We start from the raw sequence: 22,858 nt of genomic DNA on the forward strand, positions 1-22,858 counted from the left end.
TAATTTTTCTGCCTAAGAATTTCTGCTAGTTCCCATCAAGTGTCATGGGTAAACCCGTTAGTATCACAAACAGCACTCTTCAGTCTTGACTCCTATCTCTCCAGCATCATCCGTCCTCAGGTCCTGTTTGTTACGCACCCCAGCTTAACATTGCCATGACAGGCATTCTCACACATTTGTGGCTTTACAGTGCTATTCCCTCTTTCTGGAGCATCTTCCCCGCTTTGTCTGCCTTGTTTTCTCCATTTTATGAGCTTTCCTTGATGGCTCCAGGAGTCACAGGGGCAATTATCTGTAGTTGTCAGGTAAATGAATGAGGTGTAGGGTAGGTATAAGGGAAAAAAGTGATATTGATGCTTGACCTCAGTATCTTGGAGAGGATAGGAAGTTGTGGAGACTGGCAGACTGGAGAACATGTGTTAAAGAAGGGCATTCACTACTCAGCTTCAGCACATTGTTGTCATGATGGAACATGGGCCCCTCATTTCCAAATATTCTGACTATTCCCGAGAAGCCAGGAATCAGTATTTTATGGGAAATCTCCCAATTTTATGTATTTAGAGTTTTGATATTTCAAGATATTGTAGGCTCAAACCAAAAAGAAAAGCCAGATAGAGTGGACTACCGGTTTTCAATCTCTGCCTTGGTCATGCCCTTCTCGAAGCAACATAGTATTAGATTGAACCAAAGGAAATTGCTGAATGGCAATTTCATAGGGTTCAGTTCGATACTTTGATCTTCCTATCAGTACAGCATGTAAAACATTAGAGAATGATTATTTGAGAATGGCTTGAGTAGTTTCATAAACATTGGGTGCAGAATATCAGACTTCTTAAATTTTTAAAATAAAATTAATTTTGGCTTTCCCTTCCCAGAGTCTTCCCCAACCAGCATTGGTATGTATGACATACAGTATCTTAGTTTTTCACCTTTCATCCTCTTCTCTTCCTTGTGGAGGAAAACACCCCAAACTCGCCCAATCTGTAGTGTGGGACAAGGCCATGGTGGTGGTTCCTGTGATGCTCTGGTCCATTCAGACGCAGACAGTTCTTTTGCTCTAAGCACGCTCTTTCTCTCTGTCCTGTTCAGTACCTGGGACATGGCTGTGGCTTTCAAGGATGCGATGTCCTTTCAAGGATGTCCTTTCAAGGATGCGACATCCTTTCAAGGATGTCCTCAGTAAGGAGACATTCACTTTTGGTTGAGAGTAGAAAGCAGGTCCTCACCACTGGTAGAACCATTCTCTCTCTCCTTACAGTCTTGGGGAGTTCAGCTCTTCCCAAAGTTGAGTCACTCCCTTCTCCTTCAAACTTTGGAGCACTTTCCTTCTCAGACAATTGAGATTTTTGCATCACTGGGCCAGGATTTTGAAAAGCAAAGAAGGAAGAAGAAGCTTAGTCTTTAAGGGAGGGTAGAAACTCACATCCAAGTTTTGAGCCTTCAGTCAAGAAGACATTACACAGTTTAAATTTGCCTATTAAGTTCTAATACAGCACTAGGATATCAATAAATCATGTTTACATTTTTTTGTAAACGTGTAAAAATCACGTTACATTTATTTACACAAAAACCTCCCTGACTAGACCTTACTTTGTTTTGCTCACACACTTAGCAGGGTGTCTGGCATGCAGTAGGGACCCCAAAGTTGATCCATGAATCAGCCTGAATATACCAGTTTGATACTGAGAAAGAAAGGGATGGAGAATGGGAAGGAGAAAGAAACAGAGTAGAGACAGAGTTTGGAGGAGGAGGAAAAGCGGGAGGGAGAGAAATGAATAATTACTGAGTACCGACCATGTTTTGGCTCTTTCTTGTAATTGCAATTAATCCCCCTGCCCCATCAAAATGACCACATAGGCATTTTTATCTGCATTTTATGGGAGAGGAAACTGAAGCTGAGTGAGAGGTTAAGTAATTTACCTAACATCATGGAGCTTCGTAGCTGCTGAGCTGGGATTAGACCAATACATCTCTCACTCCAGCGTCCTGTCAATTACACACCTTTACCAGATGTTCCTGACTAATTTGGTGATCCTTGAGACCTAGTGGAAGCTGCCTGCTTTTGACAAATTCACAAAATAATACAAAAAATCTTCCTTGTCTGGCCTGGGGTCACCATGGAGTGAAATGCAGGGAGCTGGAAATCCTGAGGGCTGGTTTCCACAGTGGCCAAATGTGTTGTGGCAGAGCATGACTTCCACTTTATTGTCTCTGTGAGAAGTTCAATGCCGTCAGTTAACAAGTTTGTTTTTTTTTTTAATTTAAAATCAATTTAATTAACGTATAGTATATTATTAGTTTCATAGGTAGAGTTTATTGATTCATCAGTTGCGTATAATACCCAGTGCTCATTACATCATGTGCCCTCCTTAATGTCCATCACCCAGTTACCCCATCCCCCACCCACCTCCCCTCCAGCCACCCTCAGTTTGTTTCCTAGAGTTAAGAGTCTCTTATGATTTGTCTCTCAGTTCTGTGTGTTCTAATGGCTCTGAACACCCTTTTCTAAAGTAAAGTGCTCCCCTGCTACACCTTAATAACCTTTTTCTGATACGAGGCCTTTTACTAATACCAGTGGTTTTTCATTGTGAGCCCCTAAGAGGACTAAGCATCAGGACACTCATGCTGCCCATGAGAAATTATATATGATTATTTCTCTAGCTGAGAAAGAGTGCCTTGTGTCCCTGAATGTTCCAGATGGACAAGAGCTTGTGGGGTTTCACACCACTCTAGGGGAGAGTTTGTTCCTTTCTTTTGCACTTTCTTTATTTTCAATGCCTCCTGATGTCTCTCCATCTACAGAAACTCCTTTAAAGGATTGCCTGTTCCAGCTAAGACAATTCTCTGTGTCTAAAAGTCTCTGATTAGTTTCAGTCCAATAATGGTAGGATTTATTTTCTGTAGAACCCAGATTAAGAAGGATTGATTTGACACATATTAATAGAATATCAACTCAGTGTTGAAAAAGAAGACCAAAACTGGTGGCATCACAATTCCAGACTTCAAGCTCTATTACAGAGCTGTAATCATCAAGACGGCATGGTGCTGGCACAGAAACAGACACATAGGCCAGTGGAACAGAACAGAGAACCCAGAAATGGACCCTCAATCTGTGGTCAACTAATCTTCAACAAAGCAGGAAAGAATATCCAATGGAAAAAAGACAGTCTCTTCAACAAATGGTGTTGGGAAAATTGGACAGCCACATGCAGAAGAATGAAACTGGACCATTTCCTTACACCATACACAAAAATAGACTTGAAATGATGAAAGACCTAAATGTGAGACAGGAATCCATTAAAATCCTAGAGGACAACATAGGCAGCAACCTCTGTGACCTCAGCTGCAGAAACTTCTTGCCAGACATGTCTCCAAAGGCAAGGGAAACAGGCAAAAACGAACTATTGGGACTTCATCAAGATAAAAAGGTTTTACACAGCAAAGAAAACAGTTGACAAAACCAAAAGACACCCGACAGAATGGGAGAAGATATTTGCAAATGTCTTATCAGATAAAGGGCTAGTATCCAAAATCGATAAAGAACTTATCAAACTCAACACCCAAAGAACAAACAATCCAATCAAGAAATATGCAAAAGACATGAACAGATATTTCTCCAAAGAAGACATCTAAATGGTCAGCGGACACATGAAAAAATGCTCAACATCACTTGGCATCAGGGAAATACAAATCAACACCACAATGAGCTACCACCTCACACCAGTGAGAATGGCTAAAATTAACAAGTCAGGAAATGACAGATGTTGGCGAGGATGTGGAGAAAGGGGAACCTTCCTACACTGTTGGTGGGAATGCAAACTGGTGCAGCCACTCTGGAAAACAGTATGGAGGGTCCTCAAAAAGTTGAAAATAGAGCCTACCCCATGACCCAGCAATTGCATTACTGGGTATTTGCCCCAAAGATACAAATGTAGTGATCTGAAGGGGCACCTGCACCCCAATATTTATAGCAGCAACGTCCACAATCGTCAAACTGTGGAAAGAGCCCAAATGTCCATCGACAGATGAATGGATAAAGAAGCTGTGGTATATACATATACAATGGAATATTATGCAGTCATCAAAAATCGAAATCTTGCCATTTGCAGTGACATGGATGGAACTAGAGGGTATTAAGCTAAGTGAAATAAGTCAATCAGAAAAGCAATTATCATATGATCTCACTGATGTGTGGAATTTAAGAAACAAAACACAGGGTCATAAGGGGAGGAGAGGAAAAAATAAAACAAAACAAAACCAGAGAGGGAGACAAACCATAAGTCATCCCTTTAAAAAAAAAAAGATTTTATTCATTTATTTGTCAGAGAGAGAGTGAGTGAGAGCACAAGCATGGGGAGCAGCAAGCAGAGGGAGAAGCAGACTTCCCACTAAGCAAGGAGCCCAGTGTGGGACACGATCCCAGGGTGATCTGATGCCAGGGTGATGACCTGAGCCTAAGGCAGACGCCTAATCGGCTGAGCCATCCAGGCATCCCCCATAAGAGACCCTTAATCATAGGAAACAAACTGAGGGTTGCTGGAGGGGAAGGGGGTGGAGGGATGGGGTAACTGGATGATGGATATTAAGGAAGGCATGTGATATAATGAGCACTGGGTATTATATAAGACTGATGAATCACAGACCTGTACCTCTGAAACTAATAATACATTATATGTTAATTAATTGAATTTAAATTAAAAAAAAGAATATCAATTCAACAGAACTTACTTAAGCATCCCACAAAACACAGGACTTTTTGAATGTAGACTTCTCAATCTGCATGATTTACAAGCTTAGGCTGCTTGTGAGGGAGGTCAACTGAATTAATAAAAACTCAGAATTATAGTCTAATGTACTAGAAAGAACATTTTTTAAAAATTTCACCTAAGAAATCGAGTTAATTCAGTCTAAAGTACTTCTAAGTCGAGATTCACCTAAATCTGCTTTTATATGTAGAGGCTATGCATTATTGGGTGTTAGGATCACTAATTTGTACTTAAATAGATAATACTACAAATTTTAAAAATATAGGCAATTTTCCTACGTTGTTGATCTTGAATGTGATATAAATTTGGCAAAATCAGAAATTCGTACAAATGTAAATCACAACTCTACCAGGCTGAACTGCTTGAAAATGTTCAATAGATGACAGTAATAGCTACTATTTATCATGTGCCCATACTTTACCAGCAGCATACTCCTAAGAGGCAATAATTATTATCCTGACTTTTCAGTTAAGTTATAGTGTTTGGGGAGGTTAAACAACTGGCCTGACACCACATAGCTAGTAAGTAACAGAACCTGGGCTCAAGCTGAGAAAGGCTTAGTTGCAGACCCTTTGTTTCTAATGCCCAGTTAATACTGCTAAGAGGGAATTAAGGGTTGATCTATTCCAGTGTTTCTCAAACTTGAGTGAAGTGAAGAAGCTCTCTCTTTTATGAAAAAACAACTCACATGGATTCACAATGTTGGCATAAAAAATTATTTGTATTATAAGAATCTTAAGTAGGTACAAAACGTTCCTTTTATGTCCATATTTGTTATATAAGCATAAAGTCAAACTACATTACAAATTAAATACCAAGCAAATTAAAAAGCCAATAAAATTTTAATTAGTAACATTAACATGATAGAAGATGCTTGTTTTGCTGAAACTAAATTGCCCAGATTAGTTTTAAAAATACCAGAAAAATCTAGTAAGTACAGTAGGTAATCAGTCTGCAGTAATGGGGTGTTCATATAAATGTAATTTTCAGAATGGTATTAATTCAAGGCAGTGAGAAATGTTCAGATGCCACTTTTAATGGAGTCATTTATAACTCTGTAAATTATCTTATTTACTTGAAGATAAGGTTAGCATTCTGCCTTTTTGGAAATCCACATTAAAGAGTACCTAATTGGATTATCACTGGAATGTGAAGCTAAAAATTTCTCATTATGTTAACTGCTTTACAAACCTATACCCCAGAAAGCAGATTATGCTGGGGTTGGGCAAGTCTAAACTATCACTGTACTATATGATGGTTCAATTCTCCATCTACTTTTCTCTTTTCAAATTTTGGGTACTAGTTAAAGATAGCGTTAGCTCTTATGACATGTAAGCCTTGAGTTTTCAGTGGCTGACCCCAATAAAATTCACTTCTCACTCATGTCAAAGTCTGATCAGACAGCCTTCCACATTTCACGACTCCTTCCGTTTTGTGACTCTACCTGCCTTTTATCCTTGGTGGCCTTTCTGTTCAGCTGACAGATGGGGAAAGAGAGCAAAGACTGTATGTGCTGGAGGGGATGTGGGGTGGGTTCTTCTATGGGCCTGACCTAGTAAATACCACACATAACTTCTGCCTACATTCTAGTGGCCAGAATTAGTCACCTGACCACATACAAATCAAGAGAGGCTACTAAGTGTAATCTAGTGTTAAAAAAGGAAAAGGAAACAAGAAATATATAGCAGAATAGTCCTCATTATGAAAAAAAAAAAGTCAGGATATTTAGTGAACCAGAAGTTCTTACATGAACCAGGTCATAAATATATAGCAGAATAGTCCTCATTATGAAAAAAAAAAAGTCAGGATATTTAGTGAACCAGAAGTTCTTACATGAACCAGGTCATAAATATGAATACCAGAGTAGGTCCTGTAATGATGTAGGTCCTGTAATGATGACTAGGTTTCAGGGGCCATGCTTATGAGCTACATACACTTACACAATTGTTTTAGATGCTCCCTGAATTGAAAACATTAAATATAAAAATTGTCTTTGAAAACTCAAAGACCTCTGAGAAGACATACACAATCCTGAAGGTCCGTTAAGTCCTAACTTTAGGATCCATCTTCCTAAATGAAATCTCCATCCTAGTCAGGCTGGAGTGCTCCCCATGCCTCTTCATTCACCATAATTATTCCTGGCCTTGGGCTTTTGTTTATGCAGCTTACTGCCTAGAATGCTCTATTCCTTTCTTTTCAGAAATTGAAAACTACTGACCACATGGCTAATGGCCTCTCATCTCTATTAATAAAGTTCCCCAGCCTTCTTGTTTTCCACGATTTCTGATTTTTTAGAACTCTTATCTTACATAGAACCAAAAATTTATTCATACTGTTATTTAGTTTATGAATATTGACTTATCTTATCAAATGACTTCCCAACCAGAATCTAGAGGAATTTTTCACTCCACAAAGAAATGAGGAAAATAAAGATAGAATACTCTTTTTTTAAAGGTTTAATTAATTTAACTTCCAAGATTTTTTTCTGAGATCATGTCTTTTCTCTGTTTTGAATATTAAAAAATGACTTTGCTTTTATAAAATAATGGTTTGAGATACATGGGACAACTCTTTCTCCCTCTCTCCCTGCCTCTCTGTCTCTCTCTGTCTCTCTCTCTATGAAGACCCTGAACTCAAAGAGGTGAATTAACAGCCCTAAGTTTACCTTGTAAATTCAAGACAAAGTATATCAGTCAGGATATTGTGCACAACAAGTAACAGGAAACTCAAACGAAACGTCTTAAACAATGAAGACACGAATGAAGAAGTCCTGAAGAAAGGCTCCTGTGTAGGGCTGGATTTATTCATTGGCTCAGTGATGTCATCAGGGATCCAGATTCTTTCTGTTTTTCCTGCCTGGCCATTCTCATTTGGGTAGCTTTGGTTACAAGGTGGCAGTCATAGTCATAAGCAGACATGACAGTGTTAGACAATATGGGAAGAGATGGTCTCTCTGTTTATCTTTTGTAAAGGGGAGGCAATCTTTCTTGGAGGTTATCGGCAGATTTCTCCTTCAACTCATTGGCTAAAAATGTATCACATACTGAGACCCAAACCATTCACTGCATAAATAGAATGGAGTAATCGTGATTGGTTAGGATATACCACTGAGCTGGTTTAAGGGTTACCTTCCCCCAGGAGTAGAAAACGGAACAAAATTGTTCAGTAAACACAGAAGAAGGGGGAGGGGAGGGTAGTTGTCAATAAAACAATCATTATGATCCACTGTTACAGACTGCTTTTAGGAGTCTTCCTACTGAACAAAATACTGGTTGAATAAATAGAGGCAAAAATGTACATGTGGGAGAAAGATATTAAGGATATAAATCCAGGCGTCAAAAGGGAAATTGATTCCTCATTCCTTTCTTTAGAACCGTCAAATACTTTTATGATTTATGATAATTGTGCACTTGTATGTGCAATATAAAAATTCCTCCTTCATTCTTCCTTATGGTGTTAGAAAGAAAATGAGCTCTATAAAGTCATACCCCATAAATATAAGTTGTTATCACAATATTGATTATTTCAACTCTATTTCTAAGGAGCTGTAGAAATTTTATAAAATGAAAATAAGACTTTAGAAAAGCCAAACAATTCCACAGATATTTAAAGCAGCATTTCCCCCCCAAATATGTCAGAGCAGTATAAATATGTTAAAAAATGTTCAGCTTCACTAGTAATCAAAGAAATGCAAATTAGCATGACAAACATTGTCGCTCATCAAAGTGACATTTTTTTCCCCTTAGGCTTAGTATTAAAAGTTGCTGCGTATGTAAGGAAATAGGTGTTCTCGTAGACTGATGGTGGGATTGTAACTTGCTGCATTTTTTATGATTGTCATTTTAACAATATGTGACAAAGGATTGTTTACTTTCTGTCTTCGCCAAACTCTAGGGTCATTGAGTGCAGAAACTATATTTGTTCTACTGAGTATTCCTGTTGTTTAGACTACTACTTAATAATTCAATAAATATGTATCTAATATTTATTGATGGTCATTAAACATCTGTTGCATTAATAAACAGATGTTTTAAAAAGTAAGCATAGCTTTTAGCCTGGCATTGAAGTCTCTAGGAATATATATGTAAGAAATAATAGTTATATACCAAGAGTTATCTATAAACATGTTTATTTTATTGTAGTTGGTAGCATTGACAAGAAAAAAAAGTTAAGTGGAGAAATGATGCTTAGCACTAAGGGATTAGTATTCTAAATGTTAGCACATTCCGATGACAACAGCTAATAAAAAAATTGCTGGGGGCACCTGGGTGGCTCAGGCGATTAAGCGTCTGCCTTCTCCTTAGGTCATGATCCCAGAGTCCTGGGATCAGCTCCACATCAGGCTCCCTGGTCGGTGGGGAGTCTGCTTCTCTCTTGCTCACTCTGCCCCTCCCCCTGCTCATACTCTCTCTTGCTTGCTCTTTCTCAAATAAATAAGTAAAATCCTTATAAAAATTGCTGAAGATTACTTAAGAACATTGAATACATTCATAAATGTATATTATCAAACCAAACAAAATTTCAAAATAGCCTAATCTCTTTTGTTAAAAATGCAGATACATGCAAATGCTTAGAAAAAAATGCTTGAAATACATACAAGAAAATGTGAACAGTGATTTTCATTATGATGGGAATACAGCTGATTCTTTTTAATGTTTTTTTATACTTAACATGTATTGCTTTTGTAATAAGGAATAGAAGAATAAAGGTTCTTTTGTTCAAGTGAGTGACTTGAAAAAACAATCTCCATTTGATTATTCCTTATCAAATGTCATTATTTTATTTTGGTAATGGTGGTGTGATAAATATATACACTTTATCAACCAAACAAAGTATAAAGAACCAATTACTGGTATTTTTGTGACAGACTGTGGGATGTTTTCTCATTATAATTCCTCCAGCAAAGATACATGTTTTTAAATGATATTTTAAAGATTACCAAAAAGAGTCACAAATTTCTGTGTAAATTGTGGAATCATATCCTTTAGTTCTGACCCTCAAAATTTAATCTATTGTATTTGAAGTTAAGCTTCAACCTCGTATATTTCATATGCAAGAACATCAACTTAATGTTTTAAAAAGCTGCTCGCCTGCTTCTCTCTCTTTGCCAGTACCATTTAAAGAGCAGTACAAAGCATACTTATCAATAGTATGGATGAGTCATGTCAATAATTATGAGCAACAGCAATACTTTTCTTAAAGATTTGCAGTATTGTTTTTTTTTTAAACTCTAAGCAAAATGGCATCTTTATGCAACTGAATGATATTAGCAGCTGTTCAGAAGTAATGGTGTCTTTTCTTGCTTTCCATCAGTCCATATCATTGTTGGTGAGAAATAAGTGATTCAGAGAACATAAAATGTGGCATTTTTAACATGTCACATTTGAGGCACATAGTATTGAGCATAAAGTCATCGTCCCTAAGATATGATTCAAATTCTCTAACAGGTTTTATACGGTCCACCATGTTTATCAGCAACCTCCAGGTTCTCCATGGTGGATATTTAAATTTTTTCTGCTTTTATCAAGCCTGTGCTTCTACCACTTGCCCCTTCACACATGACCTCAACACTTGCATCATTCAGAAAAACAGAAGGCACAAGACAGAAAATGACTCTACTTGGCACTGCTTAATCTACAAACTTACCTATCCTAGCACCTGCCCATCCGCTCTCCTTTTCGTGGTTAATTCCTCTACCTGTGCTTTGGATCTCATCTTCCCTGGCCTTCCCATAAATTGTACTCTATAAAGTAGACCCCTTTCCTGTGTCTTCAGCATCTGACTTCAAGCATGGGCATTTCAATATCCTCTTGAATGGTGTATGAAGAGCATTAATAAAATGGCACTTCCCATCTACTAAGCATTTAGTCTGTACAGGGCACAGAGCTAAAGGCTGTTCAATCTATTAACGTACTTCTTTCAACCTCTTTTTAAGGTCAGTGTTGTTTTCCATTGTGTAGATGAGGAAGGTGAGGCACCAGCTAAGATTATGCAACAAGTAGGTGGCAGAGTAGGGATTCAAACCAAATTCTGTCTGATTGCAAGATTGTATCTTAACCATTTTGTTATTCTGTGCTTGTTCATAATTTCTATCTCATCATAGACAAACTTCCTGGAAGACTTATATTCCCTAATTCCACCTCTCACTCCTCAACCCACACACAGCTTGGCATGTGCCTGACGTCACTGATGCCACTCCAAGCAACATTATCAATTACCTTCTTGTTTCTAAAGCCAAAGAATCTTCTGAGTCCCCTTCAGAACTTAACTTGTAGTAGCTTTGGACTCTGTTGACAACTCTCTGCTTGTAACATTCTTCTTCCATGGACTTTCATAAAACAACCATGTTGCTTGTTTTTCTCCCGTTGAATCAGTCTTTGGGGTTGTGAGTTCTTCTTTTTTCTCTATCCCTTATGTGTTGAAATTCCTCAGATCTGTATTCTTTCTATTACAAATACAAATACTTTCATTACAAATACCATCCTGGGGATTTCATCCACTCCCATGGCTTTACCTATAAATGCTGATAAATCCTGTATTTCTATCTGGAGTCCAGGTCTCTATCCTGACCTTCAGACCTGAATGTCTCCTGTCTATTTGCATCTGACTTTGCATGTTCCACAGGCCCAAAAGTGGAGTAGTGACGTGTTGAGAGCATCCTATCTAGACTCAGACCCCTAGGCTTGAATTCTGGCATCACCACCTGAAACCAAGTACCTCTGGGCTTTCATTTCTCTGGGCCTTCATTTCCTTACCTGTACTTAACTGACCACACACACAAACACACACATACATATTTTTTCTCTTTTTAAGAGAAATTATACAAATATGAAAAATGTATAGAAATAAAGACGCTATTATACTGTTGCACGTTTTCATAATTATTATGCAGGCCAGCTGCTGCTTCATCAAATGAGAAAATGAGATTATGTTCTTTATTTTAATGTTCCAGGATCCTATTTGTTATGGAGCAAAAACTATAAAGGAGAGAGAGAGAAATAGGAAGCGGGGAGGAAGAATGATTGAAATTAAAAAAAAAGCAAAGAAGATGTGAATTTTCACAAAATTTTACACATACTACTATTCATTAATGGTATCACTCAGAGTGATTATGAATTATTTGCTAACAGGGACTGGGTGCATTCAGACAGATTAGTACTCAGGCAACAGTAATCGAGGAGTGTTTCTCAAATCTGGTGATCATCAGAATCAATGCAGAAAATTTAAAATATATGTATGTGGGTTTCTCCCCAGACTTACTGTATTAGAATCTCTGGGGATGGAAGCCAGGAATATGTATATTTTAAAGCTCTCAACTGATTTTGATAATCAGTCTTATTTGGAAACCACTGATGAGCAGGGTTTTAATCATTTGATAACCAATATAATAAAATCAATATAATAAAAGAGTCATGACCTTTCTTAGAACAAATGAAAACTATTTTTAGTGCTATCTGATATTTTATGTTTCAATCCTGGATAATTTGAGAGAGAGGATTCAAAGGACTCATCACGAATGATTACATTTATCTATGTTCTTTGTAGGGAGGTGTGACCATGTGGCAAAGTTCTGCCAATTGGGTGAGAGTGGAAATGAGGGGTGCAAATTAGGGTCTTGCCTTTTAAGCAGTGGTTTCTAGACTCTTTTGGTAGCCTACAGAAGTCTCTTTTTTAAGACTCTTTCTTAAAATAATATTTTTATAGCATTGAATAAAATACTTAGAATTACAAAGGAGACCAATTATATGACATACTGTTATCAAAATATTGAAAGAATAAATTAGTGATACAGTGATAGTGATGTTTATCAACACATTAAACAAGAAGATTCAGTAGGACGTTATGGCAGAATTATGAACATTAGGGTTGCTTGGGGTGAAGGTGGGAGACATATTTCAAGGTAGGGTAATGTCTTGGATTCAGAGCACTTAACTTTCTCTGGCTTCTAAGAATGAATGGACTCTTCTCGTGTTTCCTAGACCATAGAAACTTCTTTGTCCCTATGCTATCTCAATGGTTACTTAGAGGAAAATTATATATATATATATATATATATATATAATATAGTATAAGTTTATAATTTAATATAAATATGTAATGTATTTTTTAAACCTGTACCTAGTTTGTTTATCCATTAATCAATCTATCCAAAACAAACATTTTTGAGCATCTGCTGTACTCCGGTCACTATGCTGAGCTATCTAATAAATGTTGGTGATTCACAAACTTGCCAGATGTTGAGTGGTGGGTATGACCCATAGTGATAGGCAAATGGCATCTCAACCTTAAGTCTGACCACATCTGCTTGTGCAGTTAGAGTAAGATAAGAATTAGGTTTACAAGGAACCGTAGAGGGATACTGAAGAACTGGTTAGTTTTTCTATCCCTATTTCAAGTTTGTCCTAACTGATCTTTTCTGAGAGTATTTGTCTCTCTTTGAGCAAAAGATTCAAACTGGCCATCTGCATGGTTCAAAATCATTAGGAAATCTGTCACATTCTTAATTTCCATTTCTTTATGTTTGACTTAGCCTGATATCTTTTTTGAATGGCATGACACTTGTTATATTTAATGGGCTGCTTAACTTGGAGTGTAATAAAATTTTATCCTTTAAAAAAATAAGCATTTGAACCAGGCTGAATCAAAACTAGTTATTAAATTTAAATTAATTGATGGGAAAAGAAATCTCTTCTAAAATGAAAAATAGAGGAAAGATATGAAAGCAAATCTTTCCTGGGAGAATCTACAATAGATCTGCAGATCTAGTTGTTCTTTCCTTTCAGGCTAGGGCTTGGAAATTCGGACATTCTCTCAGGTAATCTACCTACATTGTCATTGTGAGGGTCGAATGAAATGATGTATGAGACTGTGCCTTGTATGCTCTACTGTTCTTAGCACTCTCAACTCTTCATGACCTATGAAGTCATTTCCTCCAAAGAGGTTAGATGGTTTTCCCCATTCAGTTTTTATGTATCTGTTTATCTTCTGCTTCTGGCTTGTCTGTTCTTTTTCTTATCTCGGTGGGACTATGAACCACATATTAGAGAGGACTTTGAATCCTAGCTCAATTCCATCAAGTATTTTACTTGGTGGTTTCAACTGACTTCCAGATTTACCCATTTAGTGGTTTACTGGATTTTTGTCATTAGTTATCCACATCCCCACAGAAAAGGGACTTTTGATAAGTGGAAAATAATTTCATTATCAGGAAATGAATGTAATCGGCATAGAAATGAATAGGTACAATAAATGAGGGTTTATAGCTACTTCTGTCCCTGCCTATTACTGCCATATTATTTTTGATGTATTTACAAAGCTATTTCTATAGCTAAGTGAATGGCAAATAGCCAATGTGCTCATTCACTATTTTATGTTCTCTTCAATAAGGGCGTCAAATACTGAAGTGGTGGAATGTGGTAGGGTGGAAGTGTGTTAGAGGGCTTTCTCACCGTTCTTCTGAAAAATCTGCTTTACGTCGGCAATTTCTTTTCTAATTGTAATAGTAATAATGATAATAATTTAAAAATAATTACTAACATTTTTGAGTACTTGCCATGATATGGATGTAACATGCCATGGGCATTTTATATCCGTTATCTTCAACAACCATGGAAGATAGAAATATATATATTATACGCACACACACACAGGCACACACACACAATGTTGATATGATTAAAGTGGATTGGTTATTTGCATTAGAATTTTGACAACTCTCTGTAGGAGTTAGTTCTTTACCAGTTTTCAAGCCAGCTCTAAACCCTCATAGGATTCCTGTGAGACAGGCTGGCAGCCAGCATCTTAATTTAAGCTGGGTTTGAGCCTGATTCGGTTTTTTGCCTAGCACCTAACTTATTTTTAGAATGCAGTACGTGGTAATAAAAATAAAATAGTGAACAACAATACAATCAGAGCAATATAAAGTCACTCCTCAGATTGAGTGAGGTCTCATTGGAGTTTCTCTTAGGGTGTCTGAAGTATGTTCTTGACTGGCAATGAGAGATGAAATAAAATGACACCAATTTTAGCTTTCTTTTGATTAAAAAAATTATTCAAGCTTTTAAAAGGATGGGCCAACAGCCTGTCTCCATGAGTAAGCCCGAGAATAAGCCAGGCAAGTCTGCAGTCTCCACTGATTGTTTCCTTCCTGTCATTTTGGCTATGACATACTGAGCTTGCCTTTCTCACTTTCCCTCCGGACCCTTGGGTATTCTCTAGCTGTGTCCACAGTCATCAGGCTGCATGAATCACCACCCCCTTGCTTCTAGACCAAGTTAGGACCCATTGGCACATAGGATGAAGTTAGGGAATCACGGAAGAAAAATTACTGGTTGGGACCCACTCAGGGCTCATGGCATCTGCTGTAATCTACTTTTCACATCTCATATTCTGGCCTTCAGTCTTACAGCTCCAACTATTGCTAGAGTCCCAGAACTTTCCAGATATGGGGAGACAGAGTAATGCTCACTTAGCTCACAACAGACTCCATGGAAAACCCAAAATGCTGGAGTTAAATAGTGACAATGAGAAATCTAACTGACAAAAACAATCTCTGCTAGTGAAGTCGATGTGAGAAGCTAAATGTTCCTCCGAGCATTACTTGGTAAGCATAAGAACAGGGCAGGAGAGCTAGCAGAACAAGTTGACTATTCTAGTTATGTCAGCCTGGGACCAGGACTTTTGCTACCAAGATGGGAAAAGGCAAATTCCTGAGCCAGGGTGTTCCTCCCCCCGGAAATTTCTTGCCTTGGAGATGACATTGGATGACACTAGAAATATTTCCCCTGGCCTCTGACGCTAGAAATATTTCCCCTCCCTACAACTCCCCCAGTCCACTTCACTGAGCAGGCACTAAGAGAAAGACAGTTAAACACCAACCCCTATAGCACATAGACCCAGAATTGCCCTAATTTGAATCCTACATTCATATTAGGAACTGATCATTTTTCTGAAATAAGATGCCAAGTAATTTTCTTTTATTTATCTAGTGAGAGAATAGAGGTGGTATGATAAAGTAAGTAAAAAACAAAACAAAACAAAACAAAAAAAACCCCGGAGTGGGTGGGGTGGGGGGGTGCAGATCCCATATAGCTATCTTTCAGTGCTATAGCTTTGATGGCTTACTTATATAGGTAAGAGCTGTTTTAAAAAATAGATACTCTCAGGAAGTTTAAATCTACCTAATAGTCATAGCTTAGTGCACTTAAATGAGTAATTTTTTGATGAGGTTTAATGCTTGATTTATAGAAAATGATGATTAAGAACTTTACATAAGAAGAAGCTTTGACCTACAAGAGCTGAAGACACGAAATTGGTTAGAGGCCAAAGCAAAATCTACACTTGGCTTTCTTAACCTTTGGCCAAAGTTTTTTACACAATTAAGTACAGCTTATTTTTCTCCTATTACCCAGTTGATATGCACCAAATAAGGAAAGGGAATTCTGGTTTGAGAGAGAGGGAGGTGGAAAGGGGTAATTTTTTGAGACATTGATAGGAGCAAGTGGACCTAAAAGGAATCCCAATGGTAGGTCATAAGGTACAGGGAGGATGATGACAAACGTCTCCACTTCCGCAATTCTTCTAGAATTGGTTGGCAGCTCTCCTGCTAGGCTTTTGTTAGATTTTGTTCTACTTCTTCAACTACATCAGCTTTGTAAAGGACAAACCCTCATCACCAAGTACGTGAAGGGAAAGCAGAGCCATGGGACGATAATGAGACTAAGACCTGGGGATTCTGGTTAACAGATAACTTTTGACAGTGGGACAGTCTCATTTTGTTTTGCTCTACATTTACTGAGCACCTGTGCTGAGATAAGCACTGAGCCTAACCCAGAGGACACAGACGAATAGCACATGGTCCCTGCCTTCAAGAAGCCATAGTCCAATAGAGGAGACCTTCTGTGAAGCAATTACAGTACAGCATATTATATCCATTGATCCAAGGGTGTATAAGGCACTGTGATAATATGGAAATAGAATATAATTCTAGTGGGAGTGGTCAAGGAAGGCTTGAAATTGCCCCCACACATGGAGTCTAAACTCCTTATTGTGGAGTTTAGTTTATTCCTGAGCTTCCTTTTATTCCCTAACTCATCATTATCGAGCATCTACTACATGCTACTTGCTAGAGATAAAAGACAAATTAGGGGAGATATTTGTCCTGGAGGAACTCACAGCACAGCGCAGTTATTCTCCATCCTGGTTGCAGTTTAGAATCATGGGAGCGCTTTTAAAATATATGAATACCCAAGCTTTACTTCCAAATATACAGCTGAACTTGAAAACCACTGGTATAGTGAGACAGACGATATGTGAGCAGATGATTAGGTATGGTTTTATATGACAAAAGGTCCTAACGGGTTATAGGAATAACAAAGCAGGCACTCAATCCAGCCTCAGGCTGAGGCGTGGGTTCTTGAAGTCTTTCTTGTGAAAATAGTTCTTGCTTAAATTGAGTTGTGAAGGGTCAGTAGAGTTTACTTAGGCAAAGGACTTGGGGGAAATGTTGCAGACAGATGAAAGTAGCTGGATGTTGAAAAGAAACACAGGCCCCAAATACATCACTTACGTTAAGCCCTACCAAGACTTAATACCTAAGTGCAGTCTCAGCCTCTTCCATGAGTGGAATTTTAAGCCAATGAGCCTGGAATTTTCCTCATCAGTACTAGAGAGGTAACCTGCATGATAACATCCTCTAGGAAGTGACCTTGCCTGAAACAATCTTTTCCTTTGCTAGTAACTTCCTTGTCCCATCCAGTTTCGGCCTTTAAAAACCTGCCATTTTGTACAACTCCTTGGAGTACCCTTTTGTTTGTTAGGTGGGGTGCTACTCAATTCATGAATTGTTGAATAAAGTCAATTAGATCTTTAAATATACTCAGTTGAATTTTTGTTCTTTAATATGGGCAAACACCCAGAGGTTTCCAGTTTTTTCATTTGCCATCCTCACCTCTCATCCTCACTTGTAACCATGGCCCTAATGCTCTCACCCCATCCCACCACATCCATGCTTCATGAGCTCTGTGCTGTAGTTTTGCTACCTACTTACCGTGCCTAACCACGCCATGCAATTCCCCTTTGCTACAATGTCCTTCCTCTGTTACTCTAAAAAACCTCACTAGTTCTTCAAGGCCTCCCTGTAGTTGCACCCTCTAAGCCAGGGATCAGAACGCTGTAGTCTGTGAGCCAAATCCAGGCCACCACCTGTTTTTGTAAATAAAGTTTTATTGGCACACAGCCACGTTCATTTGTTCAAGTATCATCTGTGCCTGCCTTTAACAACAGCAGAATCAACTAATTGTTTCAAATTTAGAATGGCCTCCAAAACTTTGTTTTCAGTTGAGATAATAGCTATTTAACCTTTCTGTACTTCAATTTCCTTATGAGTAACAGGACAGTAATTATAAAAGCTGCAACATGTTTTTGTAGTGATTAAATCAGGTGCGGGGTATTTGGTGGACGCTGTGATGGGCCACACCGATTCCTCTTCAGAAGGAGGATTTCTTCTCCTAGTGCCTCCTAGAAGATAGCACTTAGCTGGCAGCCTTGTGCTGTGTCGGGAGTAGAATCACCTCAGGTCATGGCTCTTCTGGGACAGCCTTCATCTAATGATTTATTATTCTGGGAGGAATAAAGAACTGGTCTCTTAACCTTTAACTCGGACCCGAGGGACCATCTCAGCACCAAAACCTCCCATGGGTAATAGAAATTCAGCCTTTTCCTGTGCCTAAGCCTGTTTTCTTCCACAGGTGTTAATCCCAAGAGCACTCATTAAGCTCCTCCTCAGGACCTGCATCCAGTGATCCCAACCCGTGACAGTAGGTACCAAGATGGGTCCACGAACACAACACTGAGATGAGCTTTTGGAGCTGACCGTCATCTCCTGGCTGCCAGTGAGGATGCTGTCCCTGGTAGGTGGAAATAAGAGGGCAACAGTAATCATAAGGACAGTGAATTATCTGGCTTTACTGATGCCCTGGAAAAAGGTAGCAAAAAGCTGATATAAATCAGCAGTTAAAGGCTGAGTGAGAAAGCCAGCCCCCCCCCTCCCCCCGGAAACACACAAAGAGGCTCTCGTCTCTTAAAGTAGGAGGGAAAGGGTTCAAAAGGAGGAGCAAGGACAGGCTTTTATTGTAAGAACAGTTGAGGCAGGTTTGCAATGCCAAGGTTGGGCAAGTGGACCCCTGACACAAGGGATGTGTACATCTGTGTTGATGTCCCTTCAAGAATTTTATTTATTTATCTAAGATTTCATTTATTCATTTGAGAGAAGGGGGGGGGGGCTGTGTGTGAGTGGGGGAGGGGCAGAGAGGGAGGAAGAGGGACAAGTAGACTTCATGCACGCCAAACATGGAGCCTGACATTGGGTGATCCCACGACCCTGAGATCATGATCTGAGCCAAAATCAAGAGCTGGCCACTGAGCCACACAGGAGCTACTGTCCCTCTAAGAATTTTAAATCTCCAGATTACCCTGAGTCCTCTGAGCATGAACAAATGGACACATGGCCCACTCATCCTCTCTGTTAAGGGCTAGACACACACACACACACACACACACACGCACACCATGCTTGAATTTAGTGCAGAGGCCTCTCCTCTGCAAGACATTATGTATCTTATTCAGGATCTCCATCATATCCCCTCCTGAGCACCAGATCAATTACTGGGGTTAAGTCATGAAATAACTCTGCAAAGGACCTGCTGGGATGGCTAAGGAAGGAAAACAACTATTCCTCCTTGAGTCCAATTTCAACACCATCCAACTGGGACAATATGCCTGGGACTGGACTCCAATAGTGCCTGACAAAGGTGGATGGACGATAAATTTGGATACAAGAGAATTTACCAATATGGGAGCATGCTTCCACGATACAGGTTGTAAATATACCCTTGCAAGGACCTGAGAGAGGATGTAAGCATGTTGCAGGGTGACTCCTAGAAGCATGGAGAAACCAATGACCCCTATTAAGTGAGGTAGAAATGATGGAATCGCCATGACAGTGTTACACAATGAAGAAAGGAAAGAAGGTATTTGGCATCTGTTCTTCCTTGCCCAGTTTGACGGTAAATGACATGGACAGCAATCTCAGTCTATTTTTATTATTGCTGTATCATTCTGGAGATGTCCAGATCAATAAAGAAGATGCAAATTGGTGTCAGGAATAGTACTCCAAGAATGTCCCATAGGGACCCAGCAGTCCAGACACACCAAGAGACTGCCAGGCCATTGATGGTTCTGCTGGACCCAAGTAATTATAGCTCCTGGAGTTCCCTCACCTCCCATCACCCCTTCCCCAGCCAGAACAACATCCCTGTACCTGACCTCATGGTCCAGATTTGTGGCTCTGACTTACGAGATCCCATTAGGCAGCGTAGCCCTGGATATTTGTACCTATGAGATGAGGCCCATCATTTCCAAGGATAATGTGTAACAAGAGCAAGAAAAGTCTCATAATCAATTTCAGGAGAACTATTCTCTGATAACAAGAAGTAATTTTTGCTTAGGAAGCAATCTCTGAGCTTTCATTTTTCTGGCCTCAATCGATATTACCTATTGATTTGCAGGTTCCCCCACATCAGCTGTTTTACACAAATTCTGTTCTATTTTAAAAATCTGCAGTGGTGTATAGTTTGGATACTAGTTGGACATCCCTTATGTATATGAGCATTGTATTTAGGAATGTGGAGCTGAAAATGCTTGCTTTTAGATTAGCCAAGTGACTTTAGGCCACCTGGCAATTATTCCCTGGTCATTTATTTTTAAACTGTATGACCTTCTATCATTCTGATTTCCAGCGGGTATGATAGACATTGACTGTGGTTACAATGTAAGGAGAGAATTAGGAAAGGTCCCTCATTTCTTCTTACACTAGCTGGCTTCCTAGAAATAGTCTTCCAAACAGTGCTAGAAATTCCACTATAATCACTCTATCAATCAGTCAGTCACTGCCATAGTTTATGAATGGGGCCCAAAATAGTCACCCCATATAATGCAGTGCCACGTTAGTTCAAGGTTCAAGATGTAAGCCTGGGGGTCGTACTGTGAGGACTGAAGCCAATCCCCAATCCCATTCAGGAATGTGTTACTAGGTTTTGCTCACCATTTAGCAATCTGGTCCTTTGGGCCACACATCAAACTCTCCCTGTGTTTCTTATTTATTACATAGGAACCTACCAGATTCTGTCTTTACTCTTTGTCAAGAGTGGATACCATTGGTATAACAGGGAGCAGGAAGACCGTGAAAAAGAAAATATGTGAAGAGGAAAGGGAAAGGCCTCAGCAAATAGGGATACACACCAGTTTTTGCTGAAACAGTTCGCTAAAATGAAAGACCAAATAGGGTACTAGAAAGAGCCTTGGACTAATTGCCAAACTCTGAGGATCTTAGAGAACCACTGTTGTGATCTTGGACGTGGCATTTAATGTTTGTTCATCTCAGTTCATTAATCTGAAGAGCAAAGTAGTGTGAAACCGAATAAAGGAAGCCTCACTTGAAATGGAGCTGGGAGGCCAGCAGGAAGAGGTTCCTACCCTATCACTCCCTAAGGCCCTTTGCAGGTCCCAACAGGAAGAGACCCACCCTGCAAGTTCTCAACAGGAGGAAGCCTACACTTGATTACCTCAGGAGGAAGAAGGAATTCTCCTCACCGGGCAGTAGACCAGCCAATGAGAGACTATCACAACTTGGCCGATAAAAAGCCACTATACTTGGAGCTCCAAGTTCACTTGGTTGGACCTTCTGTTGTTAATAGCCCCACCCCACTGTCCTCCATAAAAGGGCTTTCCTCTCCTTTGTTCTCCAGACTCGCCTATGGTTTTGCCATACCTTGCATGTCCTGAATGGCAATTTTCTGCTGTTCCCAAATACAGCCATTAAAATAACTGAAGTTTTATTTTTAAGGTTAACAGCACTATGCGTGCCCTGCCCACCTCCCCGGCTGATTGTGAGACCCAATTTTATATTTTTGAAGACTCTCAATAAAGCAGATGATGCTCTAGGAAGGTATTTGATTGTTGTTATGGGTTTATGAGCGTGCGGAAGTTGTGCCTCACAAGCGATGGGGAAAGAAGTTGGGTACAAAAAAGTACACGGAACCGAGTATTTGTGAGGCATATCAGGAAACGGAGCAGCTTCTGCTTGACAGTTCTGCCTGGGAGCAATCCTGGTGCTGCCGCAACAGAAACAAGGACATCCCAGTCGACCAGACTCCTTTGCGGCAACTCTGGTATTGGCACAGAGGCTGGTTGGTCTAGATTGCGTGAGTCTGTAATTTGCAGTAAGTTGGGTTTCTTGTTGGTTACTTTCCTGTTGAGCGATACTTCTTTGGAAACACAAAATTCTACAATTTCAGGAAATCGTCAGCTAAATACAGAGCTCCTGTTCTAGTCCTTTTGTTTCTTCTACATCATCATCCACAATTCGCTATTCATTGGAAAGATTGACACATTTTTACATCTTCTTTTGAATAAATATTTATCCAAGAAAGCATTTAGGTATAGTCCTGGACATCATGACCAACCCTTTTTACTGCGTGTTTTTAATGTCAATCAACACAAGTAATCACAGGATCAAATAACAAAAATAGCAGTAATATTTGAGCACCTTCTTCATTCCAACTACTATGATAAGAATTATATGTCTATTATTTCATGAAATTCTAATAGTGAAACCGAGAGTATTTGTATCTCTGTCATGAGAAAGTGAAATTTAAGATGAAACCACATGCACAAAACGGTACCACCATAGTGGCCCATCTGGGATTCAGATCCATCTTCAATTCCGAATCCCAGGAACTTCATCAGTTCGCTCTCCTGTCTTCACCTCACGGCACCTACGGTGAGGAAGGTGTGCTGTGTACTGGGGATGGAAAGATGAGTAGAGGAGTGTCCCTGTCCTCATCAAGAGCCATGTAACGTTTGGATGAACATTTAAAAAGCCATTATCGAGAGGCCCACGTGACTGAAATAAATGATTACCATCATAGTTTTTCATAGAAATAAAGTACTTTTACAAATTGAGGGGAAGATATTCCTTTCCCCTGCCTTGGGAAATGTAAATTATTCTTTTTTTTTAAGTTTTAATTTTAATT

General features: G+C 39.2%; 1 protein-coding gene across 2 annotated transcripts in view; it reads left to right on the forward strand.

The window, feature by feature from the left end:
* The window catches only part of CUNH9orf85 (chromosome unknown C9orf85 homolog), a 190,243-nt gene extending 168,471 nt beyond the window's left edge, over window positions 1–21,772 (forward strand). For both annotated transcript variants that reach the window (XR_008956832.1, XR_008956833.1), the window contains one exon: window positions 18,515–21,772. The gene's annotated coding sequence lies outside the window, so the exon portion shown is untranslated. The remainder of the gene's footprint in view (window positions 1–18,514) is intronic.
* The last annotated feature ends 1,086 nt before the right edge of the window (window positions 21,773–22,858 follow it).

Source organism: Ursus arctos, unplaced genomic scaffold (genome assembly GCF_023065955.2).
Source record: "Ursus arctos isolate Adak ecotype North America unplaced genomic scaffold, UrsArc2.0 scaffold_33, whole genome shotgun sequence".
Taxonomy (NCBI): domain Eukaryota; kingdom Metazoa; phylum Chordata; class Mammalia; order Carnivora; family Ursidae; genus Ursus; species Ursus arctos.